The sequence below is a fragment of the Lactuca serriola genome, chromosome 8, assembly GCF_051521515.1.
Source record: "Lactuca serriola cultivar US96UC23 chromosome 8, Lser_US96UC23_V15, whole genome shotgun sequence".
In the NCBI taxonomy this organism is placed as follows: Eukaryota; Viridiplantae; Streptophyta; class Magnoliopsida; order Asterales; family Asteraceae; genus Lactuca; species Lactuca serriola.
Window position 1 is genome coordinate 112,576,034 of NC_136415.1, and position 26,107 is coordinate 112,602,140.

The window sequence follows — 26,107 nt, forward strand, 5'->3', positions numbered from 1 at the left end:
GAAAGATCAAGCCATCTTTCGCAGGTATATACACAATTAAATCTAATGATTCTAATCATGCTATTTCTTGGGTTCTTGATACCGGTTGTGGTTATCACATTTGTTCTAATGTGCAGGGACTAAAAAGAAGTAGGGATGTGGAGCAAGGAAGGATAAATCTAATCATGGGGAACAGAAGATCGTCGCCTGTGACCAAGATTGGAGTGTATTCTTTAGTGCTTAGGAATAATTTATGTTTAGATTTGAACAATTGTTGCTATTCGCCAGAAATGGCTATAAACATCATTTCATTTCATGGTTTATATAGACAAGGCTTTAGATTTTCTTTTAATAATGAGAATGGTTCTATTTTGGCTTATCTAAATGGTGTCTTTTACTTTGAATCTATACCATGTAATGGAATTTATGAAACTGTTATGATTGTTGATAACTTAGGAAATGATGTTTTGAATATAGATTCTTCCACTAGTATGGATAAAGCATCCTTGTGGCACTGTCGTCTTGGACATGTCAACAAGAAACGCATAGCCAAACTCCAAAAGGATGGAGTGTTGGAGTCATTCAACCTTAGGGAAGATGACACATGCGAGTCTTGTTTACTTGGAAAGATGACTAAGTCACCCTTCATGAGTACGTGTGAAAGGGGTGAAGGTCTATTGGACTTAATACATACCGATGTATGTGGACCGTTTAGATCAACCACGAAGGATGGGAACCGCTTCTACGTGACTTTTACCGATGATTATAGTAGATATGGGTATATCTATTTAATCAAGCAAAAGTCAGAAACCTTTGAAAAGTTCAAAGAGTTTAAGAATGAAGTGGAGAGTCAATTGGGCAGGAAAATCAAGATGCTTCGATCCGATCGAGGAGGAGAGTAACTAAGTCTTGAATTCCACGATTATCTCAAGGAGTGTGGAATAGTTTCGCAATTAACGCCTCCTAGGACACCGCAGTTGAATGGTGTGGCAGAAAGGAGTAATCGAACCTTATTGGATATGGTTCGCTCTATAATGAGTCGTGCTTCACTACCTATCTCTTTTTGGGGGTATGCCTTAGAGATTGCCACCCATATCCTTAACCGAGTCCCTACTAAGAAGGTTGCCAAAACGCCTCACGATATGTGGACACGGAAAGCTCCCTCGTTAGCACATATCAAGGTTTGGGGTTGCGAGGCTTTCGTAAGATGAGATACTCACGACAAACTCGAACCTCGAAGTGAGCGATGTATTTTCATCGGCTACCCACAGACATCCTTTGGATATCTCTTCTATAGACCGAAGGACAATGTTGTCTTTGTTGCGAGGAGAGGAGTTTTCCAAGAGCGAGAACTCATAGGCCAAGGTGACAGTGGGAGGCAAATCGAACTTGAAGAGATTCAAGAGTCGATAGATGAAGGAACCTCTACCGCTGGCACTCAACCCGAGGAGGAAACTCCGGTTGAACCGATTGACGAGTGCTTACCTCTTAGACGTTCCGATAGAGTTAGAGTTCATCCCCAGTTTTATGGTTTTCATATTACTACCGAGGGGGACACGTATATTAATGATGGTACACTAGTAAACCTTGATGAACCTAATAGCTATAAGGAAGCCATGGCAGGCCCGGAGTCTGCGGAATGGAAAGAGGCAATGGATAGCGAGATCCAATCCATGTATGATAACCAAGTTTGGAATTTGGTTGATTATGTGCCCAGACGTAAGACCGTTGGGTGCAAATGGATCTTCAAGAAGAAGACTGACGTAGATGGTAAAGTACACACATATAAAGCGCGATTGGTTGCGAAGGGGTTTACTCAAACTCCCGGAGTTAACTATGATGAGACCTTCTCACCAGTTGCGAAGATTAAATATATTAGAGTGATGCTAGCTATTGCCGCATTTTATGATTATGAGATTTGGCAAATGGATGTCAAGACCGCTTTCCTTAACGGAAAATTGGCTGAGGATGTTTACATGGCTCAGCCAGAGGGGTTTGTGGATCCGAAGCATCCGAATAGAGTGTGTAAGCTTGAGAAGTCCATTTATGGACTTAAGCAAGCGTCTCGCAGATGGAATCTTTGCTTCGTGTAGATGTTAGTTGTAAAAGTCGAATAGTGTGTCTTGTAATGATTCGCATTTTGTATGTTATTTTACTAAGTCTATTTTATATGCGAAGTGTAGCATGCGAAGTTTCATAGTATAAGACTTAGTATACTTTTTGTAAGTTCCCTATAAATAGGGACTTAGGCTTGAAGTAGAGATACAATATCGAAACACAAAAACTCTCTTCAGCTTATTCTGTAATCAGTCTTAATAAAACGAGATCTGATTAATATTTACTTCGTGTGTTCTTTATCATTCATGATTCAAATCTATTGTTTCGCATCTTAATTCTCGATAACAATTCTCATCAATTGGTATCAGAGCAGGATTCAAACTGCTTAGATCTGATTTTCGTATAAGAATCATTTGCTTTTTGAGTTACAAAATTTACTCAAAATTTTCCGCGCAATTTTTCTTTTGAAAATCACTTTTGATCTTCAGATTTGAATTGATTCTGCATTTGAATTGTTAAGTCGAGTATTCGATTAGCGATTTTTGATCAAGTCGTTTGATCGATTTCTGAAATTCATCAAGTTCTCAAGTTTACAGAATTTTTTTTGTTCATCAGTGGCGAACTTCAACATGAACACAATGACTTCTTTCTCTCATTTGTTTGGTTCTTCAACCAAAATTCCGATGTTGATTCCAGAATACTATGATCAGTGGGCTGATAGAATGGAAGATTACTTAAATGGAATTGATGAAGAACTTTGGAATTGTATCGATGGAACAGTTCAAGCTCCTGCAAATGTTCAACACATTGGTTCATCCACTGGATCTCCTGATGTTGAAGATCAACGAAAACGACTGAAGGATAATGAAAAGAGGTGCATGAGGGAACTAAGATGTGCTCTTCCTCCTGTGGTTTACAATTACATTCGTAGTTGTAAAACAGCAAAAGACATCTGGAATACTATAAAAGAGAAGTATCAAGGTAGCGAAAAGACGAAGATCAATTCTGTGAAGCAATGTCTGATTGAACTGAAGGAATTCAGACAAAAGGATGCAGAAACTCTCGAGAGTTACTATGATTGTCTGAATGAGCTTGTGTTTCGCTGCAATAGGTATGGTATCACTAGATCTATCATGGAATTCAATTTAACTTTCATTATGGGACTTCGCAAGGAGTGGCGAAGTGTGAGCATGATGATTAAGAATCAACAAAGTTTTGATACAACCAAATTAAATGATCTCTACAATCAACTGAAAACACATGAATCTGAGGTCTCAGAAATGTATGAAGAATCAAAACTAGTTATTGGTGGTCCTTTGGCTGTAGTTTCAAAGGTATCAGAAAATGATGAAAAAGATGGATTAGATGATGAAGGATTTTTGATGGATTCCGATGATGAAGCTGTAGCATTCTATTCAAACAACAGAGTTAAAAAGTTTTTCAAAAAGCCTTTTAATCCAAAAGGAAAGATGAATGATGCGAAGAATGTTACCACAAGGACTGGAGGGGATGAGAGGAAGAAGATGGAGAAAATTGATGAAAAACAGAAAAATGCGAATGAAGAGAAAAAGTTGAAAGGTGATTCAGGAATCTATTGTCATTATTGCAATGGTGCGAATCACTTCGCAGCTGACTGCATGTTGCGAAAGAGAGAAGAGAAGAAAGAAAAAGTCAAAGATGAAGCATACTACTCAGAAAAGATTGAAGAGTTACGTGCTAAGACCAAAGGAGTGTCATTGGTTGCGAAGGGAGAAACTGTTGAAGAAGAGAGTGGAACTTATCAGATCTGGTCTTCAGGATCTGATGATGAAGAAATGAGACATCCCACACATGGAGCAATGTTCGCAAGCTTTGAGGATTGCGAAGAGAACATTTCAGGGAGATGTTTTGTGTCAAAATCCACTGACAAATCACCCATGAAAACCAAGGTACGTACAATTCTTGAATCTTTTAATATTCTTTTATCTGCTTATGATGCTAAAATTGTTTCATTTGATGATACTGTGGCTTATTTTGATTCTGTTATTGTGTCTGCTAGTAATGAAGCTAAGAAATTAAATGTGCAACTTAGTGAGACACGAAGAGAATTAGAAATAAAGAAGAGCAGAGTTGAAAAATTGGAATTACAAGTCAAAAATATAGACTGTGATAGGAATAATCTTACTAACGATGTTAGGTTATTACTAGCACAGAGAAACATATATTGTAATTCTGCAAAACGTTTGTATGCAAAATTAACAGCTTTACATCACTCTTCTGATATTAGCAAAGAACAACATAGAAAACTTTTACCTTTTCTTGAGTATGAACGTGAAAAAGTTGATGTTGTTTCTTATGATTGCGAAAGCACAATTGCTCAATTTGACAAAATACCTGATGATAGATATGCATATGGTATTGTCAAAATTGATGAATTTCTGAATGCTGATGAATTGGTTAACATTGTCGATGAAAGTTTGACAAAGAGTGAACAAGTGAAAATCATAAAGAAATCTGAAAATTCAACTCTTGCCTCACAATTGAATTATGCTGATATTGATGAAAATTCTGATAATGTGAGTGAAATTAGTGAGATAGAAGAGGAAGAAGTGGTTGATTGTTCTCAATTGTCAATCATTAATATCACATGTAAGATCAAAGGTAAAGAAATAATAGTTGATTCAATAGTAGAGGATGAAATTGATAAATCTTCAACTTCGCAACATTGTATGTTTGATAATGTGGAAGTTGAAAGCTGGAAATCTGATGACATAGATGTAAATAAAGAAGAAAAGAAAGTTTCAACTGAAACACCTCAAAGGATTGTAGTTGATCAAGTGTTTGAAAATACAAAAGAATTTGATAAAATTTTAAATGATAAAGGCGCACATTATTTGGAAACCAACACTGTGGTATATCCAAATTTTGTATGTACTAATAAAACAATTTTTCCAAATCAAGTTTTTGTCACTACTGGAAATGCTGAGAAAGTTCATCCTGATTTCAATAAAATGATTGAAAAAGATAATCAAAAGTCCACAACTGAAGGTTTTTTCGCAAATCAAAACACAGAAGAAAACAATTTAACGAAAAATACTTATGTGTTTCAAAAACAAAAATCAACACAAAAATGGGTGGTTAAAGATGAAAAATCAAACAAAGTTTTTGAAAAAGATGAAAAACCAAAGGTTGAAGTGAAACTAAATTCTCATGAATTCAAATTGATGGTTGGAAAATTTTCAACAGAAAATAATGTTTCAAAAAGAAAAGCAAGAAAAGCAATGTTCTGGCAAGTTGTGTCTAATGACAAATCAAGAGATGAAAAAGAGCAAATTTCAAAAACATTTGAGAATTCGCAAAAATTTGCAAATAATCAAAAGTTTCAAAATGTTGGCAAATTCACGAATACTTCCTCAAGTATGAAGAACTCAACTCAAGTCAAAAAGAAATTTTCACCAAAACAACCAAATTTTCCAAATCCTTCAATATCAAAACAAAACAAAGTTTCATATACAAAAGGAAAATCTGATGTTAGAACGTTCAATCATTGGTTTGACGGAAAAGGAAAGAAATATCAAAATGGAAAATTTTCAGAAGAACAAATCAAAAGTGCATTTGATAAGTACACAAATAATTCTTCAACTGAAAGTACATCATCTAATAATTCGCAAGTTCCAGTTCAAAAATGGAAACCAGTTATCAAAAATGCGAATGTTGTGAAGGATAAGATTACAATTAATGGAAATCCAAAATTATTGAATGATTATATTTCAAAATCGAGAACTGATGATGTTGATATAATTGATTCGGTTACAAACAAAGTGAAAACATGGCTCTTAAATTCCAAAAATTTGTTTCATTCTACTAATGATGGACCCAAAAAGTCTTGGGTTCCTAAATTTTTTCAATAAATGCAGGTGATATGTGACGAGCAATATGACATGAAATGGTACATTGATAGTGGTTGCTCTCATCACATGACTGGAAGGAAAGAAAATTTGCGAGATTACAGAAGTTTGGAAAATGCTGGAGTTGTCAAATTTGGAAATAATCACAAGTGTCAAGTGAAAGGATATGGGAAAGTCACAAATGGAAACTTCACAGCCAACAGTGTATCACAACTTGTTATGGGTATTGGAAATCAAGTTGTATTCAATGAAGAAGGTAGTATCATTTCAAATGTCAAGACGAATGAAATACTCCTCAAATCCAAAAGATATGGTGATATGTTTACACTGGACATCAAACCGATTGTGGGAAAACCAGCTGTGTGTTTACTATCAAAAGCATCAAATGATCTTAGTTGGCTTTGGCATAGAAGATTGTCACACTTGAACTTTCGAAATATAAATAAACTAGTAACTAAAGATTTAGTTCGAGGATTACCAGTACTGAAATTTGACAATGATTCTTTGTGTGCAGCTTGCGAACAAGGAAAACAACATCGAAAGGGTCATCCGATTGTGATAGATTCAAAAATAGTAGAGCCATTGGAACTTCTTCACATTGATCTATGTGGACCATCAACTGTTGCCAAATAAACAAAAAGCGGTATATTTTAGCTGTTGTAGATGATTTCTCTAGATTTACGTGGGTGTTTTTTCTCAGGTTGAAATCTGAAGTTGCTCAGACGATGATAGATTTTATCAAAAAGATTGAAGTTAGTCTGAAGAAGAATGTGCGAAAAATTAAAGTGATAATGGTTCTGAGTTTAAAAATCAAACTCTCGATAGTTTTCTCACAAGCAAAGGCATTTCGCATAATTTTTCATCACCGTATACACCACAACAGAATGGTGTAGTTGAAAGAAGAAATCGATCTCTATGTGAAGCTGCCAGAACAATGTTGACATACGCGAATCTACCTCAATATCTTTGGGCAGAAGCTGTGTCCACAGCATGCTTTACTCAAAATCGATCATTCATTCATCGAAGATTTAATGTTACTCCATATGAAATAATCAATAATCGGAAACCTAATGTAAAATTCTTTCATGTTTTTGGTTGCAGGTGCTTTATCATGAATCTAAAAGATAATTTGTCTAAGTTTCAAGCTAAAGCTGATGAAGGCATCTTTTTAGGATATTCACAGAATTCAGTTGCATACAGAGTGCTAAACAAACGAACAAGAAAAATTGAAGAAACGTTCAATTTAACATTTGATGATTACTATCTTAAACAGATTGATAGTAAATTTGATAATAAACCAATACTTGTAGATTCAAATAATCCAATTGATAATTCTGAAATCAATGATTTAGATTATGACTTGATTTTTGGAATTCCTGACAGGGCCATTGATGCAGAAAGTAATGCTCCTGATAATCAAACATCAGAATCTTCAAAACATACTGATGAATCAACGATAACTTGTGAAAGCACATCAGATATTCACAAGGAACAAGAACATCAAGTTGAGGGGGAGCCTTCGCAAAATCAACAAGAACATCCAGTTGAGGGGGAGCCTTCGCAAAATCAACAAGAACATCCAGTTGAGGGGGAGCATTCGCAAAATCGACAAGAATATCAAGATACAGATCATGTTGAGGGGGAGCATGATGAAACAAAGACAATTAATCTTGATAATATTGAAGAATTTCATGAAGTTAATGATAATTTTTCTGTTGCAGGATCTGAAAATGAAGATATGTTTGAAGATGCACCATTAGAATTTGATCCAAATTTTCCACCACTCGAGAAATGGACACGAAATCATCCAAAAGAACAGGTAATTGGAAATCTACAAGAAGGTGTGTTGACTAGAGCTCAAATTTGTGCGAAAAATGAGGTACTGAATGCAAACCAATAACTTTGCATGTTTAATGTTTTTATTTCGAAAATAGAGCCAAAAACTGTCAAGAATGCTATGGAACACTCAGATTGGGTTGTTGCTATGCAATCTGAATTGGAAGAATTTGAACGAAACAAGGTTTGGAGATTAGTTTCTAAACCCTCTGATGTTTAAATTGTTGGGTTAAAATGGCTTTTTAAAAACAAAACCGACAAAGATGGCAATATTATTCGAAATAAAGCAAGACTAGTAGTAAAAGGTTATTCGCAACAAGAAGACATTGACTATGAAGAAACATTTGCACCTGTTGCAAGACTTGAAGCAGTTCGCATTTTTTTAGCCTATGCAGCTCGCAGAGACTTTGATGTTTATCAAATGGATGTTAAATGTGCATTCTTAAATGGAAAACTTGAAGAAACAGTGTATGTTGAACAACCACCAGGGTTTGTAAACAGTGAGTATCCTGATCATGTGTATGTCCTTGACAAAGCTGTATATGGGTTAAAACAAGCACCAAGGGCCTGGTACGCAACACTTACAAATTTCTTGAAACAATCTAAATTTAAACAAGGATCAGTTGACCCCACATTATTTCGCAAGAAAGTTGGGTGTCATCTAATGCTTGTTCAAATTTATGTTGATGATATTATCTTTGGTTCAACTGATCCAACATTGTCAATTGAATTTGAAAATTTAATGAAAAGTCAGTTTGAAATGAGCATGATGGGAAAAATTAATAATTTTCTTGGTTTAAATATAAGGCAGAACAGAGAAGGAATCTTAATCAATCAAGAAAAATATACGAAGAACTTGCTTGAAAAGTTTGGAATGCTAAATAGCACAAAGCTCAGAGTACCTATGACAGTAGGAACAAGACTAACTCCTTCGTTAGATGCTCCTGCTGTTGATCTAACACTGTATCGTAGCATGATAGGGTCTTTATTGTACTTAACTGCAAGTAGACCTGATATTATGTTTTCGGTTTGTTGTTGTGCTAGATTTCAAGCTAATCCAAGAGAGCCTCATTTGACTGCAGTGAAAAATATTTTTCGATATCTCAAGGGAACTGTTTCTTTAGGACTTTGGTATCCTGCGAAAATAGGATTCTTCATTCAAGCTTTTTCAGACTCAGATCTAGGAGGATGTACTTTGGACAGAAAAAGTACGACTGGTGGATGTCAACTTTTGGATGGAAAGTTAGTGAGCTGGCAATCAAAGAAACAGACTTGTGTGGCTATATCAACCGCTGAGGCAGAATACATATCTGCAGCTGCTTGTACTTCGCAAATTATCTGGATTCAGAGTCAACTTCGTGATTATGCAATAAACATGAAAAAGATTCCTTTGTATTGTGATTCGCAAAGTGCAATTCGCATTTGTCACAATCCAGTACAACATTCAAAGACAAAACACATTGCTCTTCGATATCATTTTATTAAAGATCATGTGGAAGATGGGAATATTGAAATTCATTTTGTCAAAACAACTGAACAACTTGCTGATATTTTTACAAACCTCTTGATGAAAAATCATTTGTTCGAATTTTAGCAACTTGCTGAATTCAATTTTGTCAACACAAGAGTAAAAGCTTTGTTCAGCAACTAAGAGTCGAAATCATTCAGAGGTTACTGTTCATTCAGAACGCTTTGCATGGCTTCGCAACCACAGTTTTTCGCATCTGGCTCATAATCACTATGGTAAGGTTTACGCATACTGTTTTAGTTTTGAAAAATCGAAAATCCAAAAAGATTTTATTTTTTTGAAAAATTAAAAATCCAAAAAGATTTTATTTTTTTTGTTCTTTAAATTTGAAAAATCAAAAATACAAAAAGATTTTATTTGTTTTGTTCTTTCGTTTTTGAAAAATTCCAAAATCACAAAAATATTTGTTTTCTTTGTTCTTTAAACTGTGTGTTGAGAATTTAATACAGGGATACAATGCGAAGAGGTCATACATTTGTGTTTCTATGGGAAGGTATTAAATTTCTTTTACAAACTAGTTAGGATGTCCCTAGAAGCATGCTGCTGTATGTAGACCTCAAGCCTCGAATGATTCTATGTGTGAAAAATGAAAGCCTTGATGAAATTATCTCATGAACATTTCTACCCAACAAGGCTTGTATTCGCATAACTCAACAAGAGCTACCTTACTCTTCTTAAATGAGTTAAGAGTTTTCTGTTTTGTCCACATCATAACAAAGGTACAATTCGATTCTTAACCAATCTTTTTAAACCAAAATGTTCTTCAAATCCAAAATTCTTTTTTGAAAAGATTTGTCCTTGAGGTCTTTGGTAAAACCAATCAAAACCTAGACAAATCACAACTCTGTGTTTAAGATCTAACATCATGAGTCCGTGATGAAAGTGAAACCCAAAAATCATACACCTTTAAGGAATTGACGGGGAACTTTGTTCCAGATTTTTACGAAACCTTTGTTTCAGTATCAAAAATTTCGAAACTTCAAATCATATTCAATTCGCATGCGTGGTCTTGATCAAATATTTACAACCAAGAATATTTGTTACCCAACAAGATCCAAAACAAATTTTCTCTTGAATATGATTTCAATGTAAGTTTCATTCGCAAATTCTTGTCATGATAAATAATTTCACAAGCCAACTTGTCACTGACTACACTGGTCAAACAAGTAATTTCATTTACAATTTCTCACCTTATGTTAAGGCTGATATGTAATGAAATTTCAAACCAGCCCAAAATGACTTTTAAAAGAAGCCCTTCGAAACTTCTTTACAAGTATTCGATTGTAATTCACGGGAAACTACACAAGCTGTTGATTATCTCTCTTGATAATTAACGAAGCAACCTTTGCCTGGGGTTTTACTGCATTCATGTCAAATTAACTTTTTGACATCACCACATTCCAAAAATTTCTTGATTCTTATCTTATTTCATTGGCACAATGCACACACGAAATCCTTGAGGTTCTGAGTAAAACCAACTCAAACTGATGATTTCGCAAGTCTGGCATATGACTTTGCTTTAAATCCCAAAAGTGAAAGAGCCTTGCTTCCATGCAAAGGGTTTTACCGGTTCGGATTCTATAACGGATACTTGACAGGCTGTCTACTAAAAATGGTTGGTATTGTATTCGGTTTTCGAGGAGATGTGACAGTTACTTTTTACTGCATAGTGATCTTTAACAGCAATGATCCGAGATTCAAGGTGCCACATCGGATAACATTAAATGCATCCCGCTTTAATTTCAAATCAAATTTTGAGTAACCTATAAAAGGGGCATGAAGAACACTATGTACGGTTACGCAAACAAGAATTCTCACAAATCTTCAAAGCTTTCATCTTGATCCTAAACTTCCAATTTCTTTCAAACCCTAACAATGGCAGTCACAAACTCAAACACTGATGAGGTCCTTTCTCAATCCCTTATGAAGATTCAAAGCACAAACTATCAAGTTGATCCCAACGTATCCGCCTATCCAGAAGAATTGAAGATGCTCATCGTGGCTTTGAAACGATCACCGTTGTCAACAGCCATGTTCCGGTCATTCCCAGTGCCGATGATCTGGTTATCACGTGCTGCATCCACAGCTTCCTACAATCACACGGCGGATGTGATTACCTTCAACCTCGTTAACAACAAGAGGGTTAAACTGTCCAAGAACTTGTTCGTGGAGTTCTTGGAGATTCCCAACAACCCACCCTTTGTTAAACCTGTAAACTCTCAGATCATCCACATGTTCAATGAGATGGGACATCAACCGGAGTTGGAAAAGATTAGTGATTTCCGGAAGTCAGGATTACCATGTATCTGGAATTTTCTATTTGGAATTTTCCTAAGGTGTCTTACAGGAAGATCCGTCGGCCTAGACAGAGGAAGAGTCGAAGTGTATGCCATGGTAATGGGTATATACTATGACATCAATGTCGACTACGCGACTCAGCTTTGGAAGGAATTCGTTAAAAGTCTGGAAAACACGAATTCAGAGAAGGGGATATCTTGTGCCAGGTACTGGAGTTTGATCCTGGAGAAAGTATACGAGAAAGAAGCAATTCCGATCGTATCAGATGTCGAAGTTGCTGAGTTTTCGCTTTACCAATTTCCCAAAGTGGTAGAAGATGACGAAGCCATTTTTACCCAGGTAGCTCGCATTCCGGATGCGATGCTTCGCAAAGTATCTCCCACTCACAAAGTGTTGGTGAGATATTTGCGAAACATTGACACAGCTGATCAGTCGGGTGTATTACCTGAAGTTGCTACTCCGTCGAAGAAGAAGAAGGGGAGCAAGAAACCTGCGAAGGGTTCATCTTCACCAACCGTTCAAGAAGAAGTTGTGAAGAAAGATGTTTTACCTTCAAAGTCTGGAGTGTTAAAACAAATTCGCAAGGAAGAGGTGAGTAGTAAGGGAGTTACTATTCGTAGCATTCCTGCACCAGTATCTCCTGGAAAGAAAAGACAAAGGGCAGAAGACGTTGCGAAAAACATGCCACGAACATTGGGCAAGAGGAGGAAGATGGTGATTCGCAATGAATCATGCCACGAACATTGGGCAAGAGGAGGAAGATGGTGATTCGCAATGAATCATCAGACGAAGTTGTCCCTGAAACTCCACCTGTCACAACAATGGTAACTGTTTCTTTACCAATCTCTCAACCTTCGCAAATTTCAACTACGATTTCTCAATCTCAACCACTCGAAATAGTTCTTACCAAGTCAGTTACTGAGGAGGTACCTATTTCGGATATGGTTGTCAACGTATCTGATACGGGGGCACCTATCCCGAGTGTTGCATCTACAATGCCAATATCTTTACCTATCACCACTTCATCCATATTCGATCATGCCCTTCAGAACCCATTCACCACTCTTTTTCCATCTCAATCACCTGAGAATCCTCCACCTTCGCAACAAATGTCGGATCCCGAAATCGAAGGAGGTGCTTTTGGAGGAGTTCTCGATGACATTTCATTTGATTCCGATGAAGAAGAAATTCTTGATCATATGCTGATGACAGGAAAGCAGTTCAAAATACTCAATCAAAAATTGAAGGCTATTATCCAATCGCAAGCCGATTCTGGGAGAATGTCTTCAATCTCAGCAATGGAGGTGGACGTGATGATTACAGGGGCTGAGAAACGAATAATGGAGAAAGTCGATCAGTCCGACAAAAATAACGAACTCCGAGTGCAAGCACAAGGGAATAATTTCACGTCTGCAGTTAAAGACTTTAAAGCTGCTACAAAAGAAAGACATCTTCTTTTTGTACAAGACGTCAAGAAAGTTCATGAGGACGTAAACTTCAAAATTCAGGAGTTGAAGTCTGACCTTGCGAAGGATCTTCAAGCAGTAAATACAAGACAGGAAGATCTTCACAAGCAGGTTGTGGAAATTTCGTCTCAAATCCACAAACTCAACAACATTCCTGTTGCTGATGATCACAAAGCTGCTACCATGGAGAAGTTTGATCACCTGATCAAATTGGTTACGGAGCTCAAATCAGCAGTTTCGCAATCTTCCACTTCGCAAATCATTACTCCCGAATTCTTGTCTCTAAAGATTAACACTTTAGAACAAGCCATTCAGAAGGCTCTTGCTCCGATTTCAAACTTCAGTTCTTTACTTCCGAAGGGTGCTCCACCTGTTTTCACAGGGGCGCAAGGGGGAGAGAAACGTCGAAGCAAAGAAGCTGACGCCAAAATAGTGGGAAAGGTCATCTCGACTCAACTGGTTGCAACTCTTCCAATTCCTACTAAACCGATTTCTTCAACAACAATAACTACAAAAACAATTTCCAAGGGAATTGTTATTGGAGGAAACGAAGGAGGTTCGAGTTCTCAACCTCAGAAAGATGTAACGGGAAAAGGAAAGGGCATCCTGTATGAGAAATCGAAGGAGGAGATAAAAGCTGATGCTGAGGCTGAACTTGAAAGAATGAGACAAGTCCAGAGCATAATGAGACAACGAGCAAGTGATCCTCCCTCAATGAACAAAGGTGATCCTGCGAAACTTTACTCTTACGAAACAATAGAGTCTAAAGTTGTAGGAAGGGAGATGTATGAGTTCGAGAAGAAGCCCAAAAGAAGTTACGACATTGCGAACTCAGATCACTGTCAGCTGGACTTCCCTATAAATGAAATGTTGTTCATTACGGCTCAATACAAGATCAGTGAGAAATTCGATAATCCGGATGACTACACTCACATGAAAATCAGATTTCATGCTGTTCTTGGGAAGAATCCTGATGAAGTCTGGTCCCTAATGAAGATCAAGAAGGTGCTCACGATAAAGAAGGATGTTTTGTTTGAAGACATGCTTCAAAATTTTCGATATTTTGTCATCAGGACAGACAACAAACAATACGACTTCACTGTTGCTGACTTTCCATTGATGAACTGCAACGATCTTATTCAAGTAGCTCTTATTCTGAAGCACATGGAAGAGAACAAACTCAAAGGATCCGAGACAGATGTTTTTAAAGTCGGATTTGCACATGTGAAGACTTATATCGACAACTACTTCGATTGTCTTGCACTTACTGATGAGGAGTTAGCGAATGTGCTTGGAAGAGAGGTGAAAGTTCCATGGGAAGATACTTTGACACAATCAGCTTTTTCGAAGTATGTTGTAGGAGAGATATGCCTTAAACCATTTGGCATGGTATTTTCAGGAAGAGACACTAAGGGCAAACCGAAGAAGTTATTGTTCAAAGCTTCGGAGATTGAAAGATACAATTCTTCGTAATATACGCACTTCATTGTACGTATGAATAATTGCAAGAAAAATAACAAAGGTGACAAGAAGGATTTGAAGAAGGTGATCTCCTGGTATGGAGAAGTGCGAAGAACGATTCACTCTGCAATTCAAAAGCTTTTAAGTTGAATTGTATCGACTGTTTACAAAGGGGGAGAATGTAGATGTTAGTTGTAAAAGTCGAATAGTGTGTCTTGTAATGATTCGCATTTTGTATGTTATTTTACTAAGTCTATTTTATATGCGAAGTGTAGCATGCGAAGTTTCATAGTATAAGACTTAGTATACTTTTTGTAAGTTCCCTATAAATAGGGACTTAGGCTTGAAGTAGAGATACAATATCGAAACACAAAAACTCTCTTCAGCTTATTCTGTAATCAGTCTTAATAAAACGAGATCTGATTAATATTTACTTTGTGTGTTCTTTATCATTCATGATTCAAATCTATTGTTTCGCATCTTAATTCTCGATAACAATTCTCATCACTTCGATGAGAAAGTCAAAGAGTTTGGATTTGTACGAAGCAAATACGAATCGTGTGTATATGTCAAAGCCAGTGGGAGTATAGTAAGCTTCCTCGTTCTATATGTCGATGACATATTACTCATAGGAAACGACATCCCGACTCTGCAGGAGGTTAAGTCCTGGCTCGGGAAGTGCTTCGCTATGAAGGACCTCGGAGAGGCTTCTTACATTTTGGGAATAAGGATAGTAAGAGAAAGAAGTAAGAGACTAATTGGACTTAGTCATAATACTTACTTAGTATGGAAAACTCAAAGAAGGGAGAATTACCGATACAAAGTAATGCCAAGTTGAGTAAGACTCAAAGTCCGAGTACCGAAGCTGAGATAGCAGAAATGAGCCGAGTACCATACGCTTCCGCAGTTGGCTCAATCATGTACGCTATGACTTGTACTCGCCCTGATGTAGCCTTCGCTTTGAGCATGGTTAGTAGATATCAAGGGAATCCTGGCAGAGCACATTGGATTGCGGTGAAGAATATCCTTAAGTACCTTCGGAGGACGAAGGAATGGTTCTTAGTCCTCGGAGGGAGTGATGACTTAAAGGTGCGAGGGTATAGTGATGCCAGTTTTTAGACCGACAGGGACAACTACCGTTTGCAGTCGGGCTGGGTCTTTACCCTAAATGGAGGAGCAGTGACATGGAAGAGTTCCAAGCAGGAAACCATAGCTGCTTCAACGTGCGAATCAGAGTACATTGCAGCGAGCGAAGCGTCGAAGGAGGCAATATGGCTAAAGAACTTTATCGGTGATCTTGGAGTTGTACCTGCCATAAAGGAGCCCATGGAGATTTTCTGTGATAACGAAGGAGCGGTTGCCTTGACCAAGGAACCAAGGGATCATGGTAGATCACGACATATCGACAGAAAATATCACTTCATCAGACATCGTGTAGAAGAAGGACAACTCATAGTGAAGAGGATATCATCAGAGGATAACCCAGCAGATCCGCTTACGAAGGGACTGAGTAGGGTTAAGCACTTGCAGCATGCTAGGAGTATTGGGCTGAAGGATGATATTAGCATAGATTAGATAGTATTAGAAACGTGTAATAGATAAATGTAATTAACATTTGATGATTAAATAAAGGAGTTTTATTTATGAGTAATGTTACTATCTTATGTTAATTGTTTAACTATTGTTTCACTTTGCATGTTTTGACTTCCAGAATAATTGAGTTTATTAGGAATAATCGAATTGTTCAAATTGTCCACAATCGTTCATATGTTGGAAGTAGATGTGAATGAAGATTGTCATGAATTGGTGTGTAGATTGTCTAAATGGTATTAGACATAGCAAAGGGCTGCTGCAACGTTCATGAGTGCTTATGAACTGGTCTTGAGCATTGGAACAAACCCGCGCTTGCTGGAATCACCTTATGGAATAAGATATAAAAGGGTGATCGCAAGACGATAATATCATATAGTCTTAAAACCTAGATATATGGTTTGTTATTTGTTGATTAATTGTACATTGATAATGCGAAACCGCATCAGTAACTCGGTGTTATAAAACGCATTGTAGTGTATAGTTGGTTAATGAATAAGTAAATGCATATAAGTCGAAGTTTATCTGTAACTTTTATCTAAGAAGGTAAAAGCGATATCTCGGCCGCTCGATGATTTGATTTGACTTATGTGCCGGGCCCGGTCAGAACTGAATTGATGTGTTCGATTAAGTTCTATGTCAAATAAATCAGAGATCGAGAAACCTAAATGCTTGACTAACCATTCCATAGGATTGTCAGCATGATATCTAAGAGAGGACTGTACGATCCCTTATCTAAAGGACAAGATTGATTAGATCAGAGTTTGACAGCATCTTTGAGAGCTACGATTGCAAACCGAATTGCACTTGTACATATAGTTACTAGACTTATCCAAATGGGAGACTGTTGGATTAGTGTCTAAGGCTGCAACTATATTAGGGTTTAGGTTGTAACCCTTAAGGAGTCTACAAGTATAAATAGACCCCATGGCTAAGGGAATTCGGTACTTCATCTAAAGTAGAGAAGCTCTGGCGGAAATTCCTCCCCTCTCCTCTCTCCCAAATCATCCTCCTTGCTATTTGGTGTTTGTAAGCCATTAGAGGAGTAACAATTGTGACTCTAGAAGCTCCAAGACAATAAGGTCATCAAAGGAATTCAAAGGTATGGTTCTAGATCTGTTTCAATGTTGTTATTTAACCTAATTAGCTATTAGAAGTCTTGGATTCAAAGCATGTTTAATTAGAAAGCCTAGATCCGAGCATTAGGGTTTTGCATGCGCACATAGGAAAGTTCTTATGGATAAAACCCATCACTTTACTCCTCCAAGATGGTCTCCACTTCCTACCTTGTTCTTCAAAAGCACAAAACAAACACACTCAAGCTCAAAAATGCTCACAAGGTAGATTAGGATTTGCAAAAACGTTTTGAGAGGATGGAGGCTGATGAAAGGAACCAGGTTTGAGAGATGATGCAGAATAAATAGGGTCCAAACCCTAAATATTAGGGTTTGTTACTTCACCTCGTACGCCTAGCGCATGCAAATGTATGCCCAATGTACGTTGCTCTATCCCACGATTCCAAAAATGGCCATAATATCCCCTCCCATCCACAAGTCTTACCTTTTAAGGACCAAAATGCAATAAATCTCAATATAAGGGTCATAAGTGAAAGTACGTCAATATAAGATGTTACAATTCTCCCACACTTGACCTAGACATTGTCCTCGAAGTCTGTTGTAGTAAATAACTCTGGGTAATGCTCCCGCATCTCATCCTCGGGTTCCCAGGTCTACTTGGAGCCTCTTCTATGCTGCCATTGAACGTTTACCAAATGTATCTCCTTGTTGTGCAAGACCTTCATCTTTCTCTCCAGTATAGCCACCAACCTCTCAATATAACTCTGACACTCATCGACCTGAATATTATCCAAAGGAAACACATCCTCACCGTCCAACACACACTTCCTCAACTGAGAGACATGGAAAGTTTTGTGGATCTGAATGAGCTCACTCGGCAAATCCAATCATTAGGCCACCCTGCCTACCCTGGCTATCACACGGAACGGTCCAATATACTCGGGACCCAATTTCCCCTCTTCTTAAAGCGTTTCACACCTTTCCAGGGAGAGACCTTCAGTAATACCATATCGTCGACCTGAAATTCCAACTCTGATCGGCACCGGTCAGCATAACTCTTCTGCTGACTCTGGGCTATCTTCAGTCATTGTTTGATCTGCTGAATAAGCTTCGTGGTATGAAGGACTACTTCGGTTATTCCCATGACCATGTGACCAACCTCACCCCAACATACCGGGGTATGACATCTTTGACCATATAAGAGCTCAAAAGGCGACTCACCAATGCTGGAGTGATGACTATTGTTGCAAGAAAAATCCGTAAGAGGTAGGTAGGAATCCCAACTCCTACCAAAATCTATGACACGAGCCAGCAAAATATCCTCGAGTGTCTGAATGGTCCGCACACTCTGATCGTCGGTTTGCTGGTGATAAGTTGTGCTGAAATATAGTCTCGTGCCCAGTTCCTCGTGGAACTTCTGCCAGAAGCGGGAAGTGAACCAAACATCTCGGTCTTAAACAATGGAGACCGGAACCCCATGATGAAAAACAATCTCCTAGATGTACACATTGGCCAACTTTTCGGTGGAAGAGCTCTCCTGGATGGCTAAAAAGTGGGCACTCTTGGTCAACCGATCCATGATGACCCTTATAGCATCAAAACCCTTGACAGCCTTCAGCAATTTGGTGATGAAATCCATGGTGATCTGTTCCAACTTCCACATGGGAACCTCCAGAGGCTCCAGCTTGCCATGCATCCTCTAATGCTCGACCTTGACCATCCTACAGGTCAAACACCTCTTGACGTATTAGGCTATCTCTATCTTCATACACTGCCACCAGTAAGTCAATCTTAAATCTTGATACATCTTGGTGGCTCCCAGGTGTATTGAAAAGCGAGACTTATGAGCTTTCTCCAGCACTATCTGCCTGATCCCAGCAAAAACCGAAACCCAAACCCGACCGCGCCGGTTCAACCACCCCCGACTATCGATGACAAATCTATCAATTTTACCCCTAATCCTCTCTTGTTTCCAGTTCTCCTTCCTAACTCGCTCGGCCTGTGCCTCTTTAATTAAAATCAAAACTGGAGAATCAACGGATATCCTCATACACATCTGTCGCACTGAAAATCCAGTAAATTTGCGGCTCAAGGCATTTGCTACAACATTCACTTTACTCGGATGGTAAAGGATCTTGCAGCCATAATCCTTGACCACGTCCAGCCACCTGCTCTGCCTCATGTTCAGGTTTGGCAGGTCCATGAGATATCTCAAACTCTTGTGATCCGTGTAAACGGTACAACGGACCCCATAAAGATAATGTCTCCAAATCTTGAGGGAAAACACCACTGCCCCCAACTCCAAGTCATGAGTAGGATATCACGACTCATTAGGCTTCAGCTGTCGCGAAGCATAAGTAACCACTTGTCCCCTCTGCATAAGGATTGCCCCCATACCAGTGATGGATGCATCACAAAATATCATGAAGTCTTTGATACCCTCTAGAAGGGTCAACATCGGGGCCTCACATAACCTCTAACATAGCGTCTCAAAAGCAACCTGCTGCTCAGTGCCCCCATCGGAAATCCACTCCTTTCCTCATCAGACGAGTGAGCGATACTGGGATATTGGAGAAGTCCTAAATAATTCTTCGATAGTATCCCGCCAAACCCAAGAAAATCCTGATCTCTGAGGGAGATTTCAGAACCTCCCATTGCATCACGACATCAATCTTGGCCGGATCGACCAAAATTCTGTCTTGTTTAACAAGATGTCCCAGGAACTGGACCACTCATAACCAAAACTCCCACTTCGAGAACTTGGCATACAACTGTTCTGCCTCAATACCCCTAAAGCTCTCGAAGGTGCTCATCATGCTACTCTCTGGTCTCTGAATATACATAGATATCCCTACTATCACGCATACGTCCCCAAGGGAATACAGATCAGATCAATCGGATAAGGCACCCTGATACACTCTGGATGCTTGGCGATAGAAACTCGCAACGGACACTATAACTCCCCAAAAGGCATATCAAACTCCCTACTGAACATCTGAGATACAAAAGACCGACGCGCAACCGAGTCAAAAAGCATAAGAGCAGGCAAAGAATTCACTAGGAAGGTACCTAACAGAATCATAAACATAAGCATAACATAAAATAATAAAAAAATAGAAACATACCCATCACGACGCTGGTGCCACCCTGGCCTCCTCTGCTATGAGCTAGAAAGCGTGATCTCGAGCCCTCGAGGGCTCCGTCTTGCCCTGGCTCCCATCAGTGATCCTAAGAGTAGTCGGCACAGGAGCTTGCGCCGGTCTAGCAGCAAGCAAGGGATAGTTGGCCTTCACATGGCCAACCTGGTCATAGTGATAGCAAATCCTGGTGCTGGGTACTAGAGCCTGCTGATGGAAGTCTCTCACAATGTGGCCCTGCCTGCCACATTAGTCGCATCCAGAAGAAGATCGACAAGCTCCATCATGAACCTTCTTGCACTTCCCACAAGTGCAGCCCCTTTGACTCCCAGATCTAATATCAGCGGCCTTGAACTGCTTTGGCATAGGCTATGACAGTGTCAGGGTCTGTCTCTGCTTCCTCGAATTTCGCTCCATCTCAATCTACCGCCGCCTAGCAGCCTCCTACAACTCCACCAGTGAACCATAGCATTGAGTCGACACAAACTGATGGATGTCCGTCTTGATCATGCTTAAGTCCTGGGTCATCTGAGCTTGCTCAGAAGAAGCAAACTCAGGGCAAAACATAGTTCTCTCTGTAAATATCTTAGTGATTTCTGTCACTGACTCGGTCCCCTGTCTCAAATCCAAGTACTCCTGAGACAACCTCTCCCGCTCCACTAATGGAACGAACCTTGAGCGAAACATCTCAGAGAACTGCTCCCATGATACTGCAGCTCTCTGCTCTGGAGTGTAAGACATATTAATTAGTCTCCACCAATCCTTCGCACTGAACCTAAGGAGGTTCAAAGTGCACTTGACCTTCTTGTCAGCTGGGCAAAAGCAAGTAAAGAAACATTCCTCAACATCTGATAGCCACCTCATGGCAATGATCGGATCCTAAACCCTTTCAAACACCGTGGGCTTTGTATTGTCAAAGTCCCGGTACTGGAAAGCTCACCGACTACCACTCCCTGCTGCAACAACGATTGTGGTGGCTGCAGCAGCAGCAGCATCAGAAAGTGTTGTGTATCGATCATCGAAAAACTCCATCATATCGGTCTTGATAGATCCAAACACCTCAGTATCTGTTCATGGACAATAGAAGCAACCCCCTCAGGAATGATCTCCCTAACCCAGTACTCAGTCAATCCTGGCCCATCCTGGCCAGCTCCGGCTCGTGATCCAGATCCTGACTCAAATCGCCTTGTAACCACCATACTGAAAATAAAATAGATAGATATCAGATAAAATGAATATCATACCATAGGGACCATTCCAAATAAAACATTAGGGGTTGTGAGTTATCTGCTACGCGTACGGGTCTTATGCTTCTAGTAGTACAAACTCATACTACCTTCCACACCAACCCGTATTTATCTCAGAAGATCATCACAAAAACCCTAACCATAGTTACTGAAATACGTAGACACCCTATTATCACTTCATAGATAAAGGATAGACATCCCTCAACTTGTCGGCTGACCCCACAAAACTCATCCATGAAACTTCCACCAACCCTACATCACTCGTGTATGCTAATCATACATAATACTGAATCCTATAGACAGTCAAATACTTGATTCTACCCTAATCCTACAACCAAACAAGAAACAAGAAATAAGGCTAAATCAAACATTCTCAAGCTATAAAATCTTAGTTATGTATAATTTTGATGCATACATTAACCAACTACAGTAAAGATGTCAACTCCATATAAGGAAGAAAAACCCTAGGCTATCAGGCATCTTATAATCAGGTAATTCTATCATGCAATTCCTGAAGATCCCTAGCCTATCACTAGCATGTTGTTCTAACATATAATAATATCAAATAATAGTTTGGTAATTTGGGGTCTACTTACTGGCTCCGGCTGATCGTACACATCACATCCTTTCTTGATTATTTTTTAAAACAATTTTAAAAACCATTTTTAAAATCCTTGTAGTTCCTTAGTTTGGGACTAGATTCACACGGGTGTTCCTCCAATTCGCTCAAACCAAGGCTTTGATACCAACTTGTAACATCTCAAAATGACAACCAATTTAAACTTTTCAAATCAGCCCATTTACTAATAAAAGTGTTTACAAAATCATTGTTTCCAAAATATTATTTAGAACAGTGTCTCCCAAGATAAACAATATAAAATCAGGATGTGTACGGTCACACCTTCGCCTTCCCAAGATCCTCGAAAGTCCCTGAAATCATAACAAAAAAATGTAAGCCAATTCTTAGTGAGCTTCCCCCAAAGTAACACCATCCCAATACATAACACAAACAAACAAGCATGTTGGGGTCCAATCAGTCATCGAATTGGAATACCCCCGGGTCCACATCCATTGGTATGGATAACCCTTGGCCCAATCAATCATCAAAGTGGAATGCCAATATACAACGGGTCCACTCAGTCATCAGACTGGAATACCTTTGAGCCCTCAATACAAGTCTAGCATGCCAATCGGGCCCTCAACTCATATGCGGAATGCTCCCGAGCCCTCAGTATGAGTATGGCATGCCAATCAATCCTCAACTCATATCTGGAATACTCCCTAGTTTGTTGGCCACAACACAAAGCAGTACAACCTCAACCTGACACAATATGTCGACATGTAACAGATAGCAAACAAAATCAACAGAAAAATAATCATGCAACCAGAAATCACAGGTAGTCCTACAGATCTACCGGTCTACGCATATCAACAACTATCAAATAATCCTATAGATCTATCCCATACTCGACATATCATAAATTAATGTATAATAGGATATCAATCCAATGGGCTGGCCTTGGTGCCTTCGACCTGCAAGTACGGTGAGGAAAACTCACCTTACAGTCTGAACAATAGCTGATGTGGTCTAGAATCTGAATCTCAGCTCTAACCATCACCTATTCATCCAAATGACCAATTCTCTAACACATTCCAAAATACCCCTATGACAAACTTGGTCAAAATCAGGTAAATTCTAAATTCCCAAAAAGTCAACCGATTCAACCCAGCTATGTATGCCCAGTGTACTCAGTTGTACGCCCAACATACTCAGTAGTACGCCCATCGTACACCACAATTAACTAGGCATGGGCCTATTGACCATGTACGTGAAACGTACGCCTTGTACGCCCAACGTATGCAACTGGCAGTGGTTGCTAACCCAACTCATTAAGAGCTTAATCTTTAAGCCCTTAAGTCTATTTTCTAGATCTAAGTCGAAAATGATGTCTTTGAGCATAAAGTTCCCAAATTTATGGTCTTGCATGGCCATTAAGTGCCCAACACAAAAGATCCTAACCTATTAATCCATTAAGACCTTGCATGTGAAGAAACTAGTGTCTAAGATTACATTTTTATGACTCAAGAGGCTCCAAAACCTCTGAAAAGACAACTCAAATGGATTAGCGTAACCCCTACTCATAATACCAAGCTTAGGGGACCAAAATAACATAAAATCAAGTCCAAAACAAGATCTAAGTATAACTTCACCAAGTTCAAAACTTTATACCTCCAAGTGATGCCAAATGATGGTGTGATTCTGGATCTATGGTGCTTCACTCCTCCAATATGGTCTCTACTTCCTTCATTCTTCTTTTAAGGCACAAAACACACATACACACACACTCAAGCTCAAAAATGCTCACAATGTATATTAGGGTTTGCAAAAACATTTTGAGAGGATGGAGGATGATGAAAGGAACCAGGTTTGAGAGTTAATGAAGAGTAAATAAGGTCCAAACCCTAAATATTAGGTTTTGGGACTTCACCCCGTATGCCCAACGTACGCAAATGTATTCCCAGCGTACGTGGCTCCGCGCCACGATTCCAAAAATGGCCATGATAGCCCCTCCCATCCACAAATCTTACCTTTTAAGGACCAAAATGCAATAAAACTCAATATAAGGGTCAAAAGTGAAAGTACCTCAAAACAACATGTTACAACACATTTAGATGACAACACTTTTTTAATAACCAAGTGATAGGTATATTCCATGGCCGAAAATATTGTAATTATTAGATTGAAAAAAATATCAGTTTTATGGTATTTTTGGATAAGATTAGAAAAAACAATGGGAATATATTTGATTTTATGTGATTTATCTTTTTATTAAAATTGTTATATAAGAAAAATTACCGGTAGACCACCGATAACAGGTAATTCGGATTAAGGAAAAAGGGGATTGGAATTTTATTTGAGTTTATTGGAAAGATTTAATATGTTAGTCACAAATAATAAAAATTTTTAATAAAGATTTGTTATGTAATCTTCAAATATCTTGCTAGTCTCGAATATATATATATATATATATATATATATATATATATATATATATATATATATATATATATATATATATATATATATATATATATATATATATTGGTGTAAGAGATCATACAAGAAAGCACTAAAATTTTTCTGAGGCTTGTGTTCAAAAAATAGTGTTAATAAAAAAATATTACCTTGAAAGCAACAACTATAAGTGGTTTTTTGACATCGACCATACGTAGCCGAGCCTAAATGTTACCTTGAGAGCCTAAATGTCAACTTGAGAGCAACATGAAAATGCTAAAGCACAAATAGAGGACGACATGAACAAATAGAGGTTGACATGTTTCGATTGCATATCTTGTATTTCAATTAGTCACACGGGGCTGTATTTATACAACCATGTAATTGATAACTATGTAACTAACAAAAATTAATTACATACGTTAAACATAATATTGAAATTGAAATATTTGATTAATGATGAGTTTAAATGCGGGTTTTTTTTTAACAAAAAATCTAATAAGTTTTTGAAAAAAATTAGAACACAAGTTTAATGAACCAAATCCATTTTTAGTTCACATTTGCACATCCCTTGGAGCCCACAATCAGAGGGAGATGGTGTTATAATACCTACAAGGCTAAAATACATTTCTACTTACATGTTCACTTCTTTTTCCTCCTTCCACCTATTGATTGATCGTTTTGTGTCATGTAATGCCCTAAGATTCGGGCTAGTTAATTTAGAAACAATAAGCGTCAAAAAATGACTTTTTAAAGTAGATTATTTAGAATAAATAATCTTAATTAAGTTATAGTATATGTCACAAAGGTTCCGTACATATAAAGAACACTGAAATCCGAGTTATAACAAAGAGGTTATGACCCGTCGAAGTTTTACGGCTAAACCGACACGACATCACGTAACGTAAAGGTGAATTTTTGATAAAATACTTTTTAAACTTAGCGATCTAAGTGAAAGTCGTGGTAGATGTTAAACCGAGAACATACATAAAAAAACGTCCAAATCTGACTTAGTATGAGGAAGTTATGATTTTTCTAAGATTTAGCATAGCAGTGCACAACCCGAAATTCGAATTTTAGATCAATCGATTTTTAGTGGACACAATCTAAATGAGAATTGAAGATCTCGTTAATAAGAACTCAACGATATAAAGACAAATGAAAATGGACGTCGGATGACAAAATTATGAATTTTTAACGGGTTTTAACTGTCTAAGTCTATTAAAATATAACTTTAAAAATAAAATCAAAATTAGCCGACAAGGTCTACACGAAAATCGTAGATTATGATACCACATACGCGTGGATATAAAGAACGTCAAAAATGTAGCTTGTATGCGAAATTTACGAAATTTATAAGTCGGGAATAGGCTGATGCGAAGGGGGACACATGGCTTAATCTCGGCCCTTGCTTTCTCGCTATGGTCTCACATCCGGATCTCAACAGTCAGCCCTCGTATGCGCATCGTAGCCCCTCGTACGCACAACATACTGAGTACGCACTGCATAGTCTGAGGAGTTCAACTAT